We start from the raw sequence: 1,503 nt of genomic DNA on the forward strand, positions 1-1,503 counted from the left end.
ATATATGAATAAAAATTTAAAAAATATATAAATAAGGGTTTTGTATGATCGTGTATAGAGGAATATATTATTTAAAAGAGTTCCAACTCTGTCTGTTTTTTATGTTTTATTTATATTCTTATAAAATTAATGTGGGACATAGAATATGGAATATATAATATAAATAGTAATATGAAATGAAGTATTGAATGTCTTATTGAATATATGAAATATTGAGTATTAAATATAGAGTATTAAATCTATAAGGACTAGTATACTTTCCTGCCTCATGGCATTCAGCAAGGTCTCCTCTGACAGATGTACATCTGTAATTTCAACCAATCAATGACGTGTATTCAGTTGAATAAAATAGCTGCTGTTGTTTGTCAACATGTTTGTTTTATCTCTCTTTAGCGAAGTGTATTCTCTGTGTTTATTTAGATATGGATTCGCTGATAAAATTTTGTAGTTCCATCAAAGTGAAAAACCTTTTGCCTGCTAAATTAAATAGTAACTGTCAGAGCATGAATAAAAGTGTTCTGAGGTGGGCGACAAGCAGAAGGAAGGTAAATTGTAGAGCAAGAAAAATATGCATAAGGGACAAAAGAATAGGATAGAAAAATAGAAAAAAATAGACAAATAGAAAAAAAAAACCAAATGAAACGCGAGTGGAACTTATGAGTTCAAATTCCACCGATTTGCATTTACTCCTTTCGGGTCATCTTTGGATTTGCCCACTTTGGGATCGATAAAATATGTACAAGTCAAGTGCTCGGATAGTTATAAGGGAATATTTATCCCACGCACCGAAATTGCTAACCTTGTCACAAAATTTGAAACCAATATTCAGATGGCTTCCCTTCCAGCATTTCATCGAACGTTTCTCAATTAAAACAGTAACCTTTATACTCTACAGTGATGTGGAATGGTTACAAATTCATAAGGTCTTTCCTTAAAATATATAGAAATAAAAATCGTTAAATTTAGGACGAACACATTGTATATGTAATATTGATCTTCGTTCAGTAAGTACAGGTACAACCTGTAATATTATATTTTATATACCCGTCGTGTTGCTGAATGTATAAGAATAAAAAGATGAAAATGTATTACGACATAACATGTCATTGATCAGCTTTAAATGCTTTCTTCGTTACTTACAACACATGTTACATTATATTCAATAAAAATTGCCACGTGGACGTCGCCAGAATATGAAGATTTGATCTCGAAATTACACAATGAACTATCTTATGGTTATTTTACTTCTCATTTCTGGTAAGTAGCTATATGATAATTATTTTTGAATTAACGTTAATATTTATGGGGTGAGTTTATGTATATATATATATATATATATATATATACAAACACACACACACATATACACACACACGCACACACAGGCACACACATATATATGCGATGTAGTAATATATCTATACTGTTTCATCCTATTCTCTCTCATTCACTCATACATACTCACTTGCATATACATACATACATACATACATACATACATAT

General features: G+C 30.2%; 1 protein-coding gene across 3 annotated transcripts in view; it reads left to right on the forward strand.

Moving 5' to 3' along the window:
• The first annotated feature begins 1,166 nt into the window (after window positions 1-1,166).
• The window catches only part of LOC128249758 (uncharacterized), a 20,463-nt gene continuing 20,126 nt past the window's right edge, over window positions 1,167-1,503 (forward strand). The window contains exon 1 of one of the 3 annotated variants that reach the window (XR_008265851.1): window positions 1,167-1,257. The gene's annotated coding sequence lies outside the window, so the exon portion shown is untranslated. The remainder of the gene's footprint in view (window positions 1,258-1,503) is intronic. The other 2 variants (XR_008265852.1, XR_008265854.1) reach the window with 2 other exon arrangements.

This window comes from Octopus bimaculoides, chromosome 18, assembly GCF_001194135.2.
Source record: "Octopus bimaculoides isolate UCB-OBI-ISO-001 chromosome 18, ASM119413v2, whole genome shotgun sequence".
NCBI classification, from domain to species: Eukaryota; Metazoa; Mollusca; class Cephalopoda; order Octopoda; family Octopodidae; genus Octopus; species Octopus bimaculoides.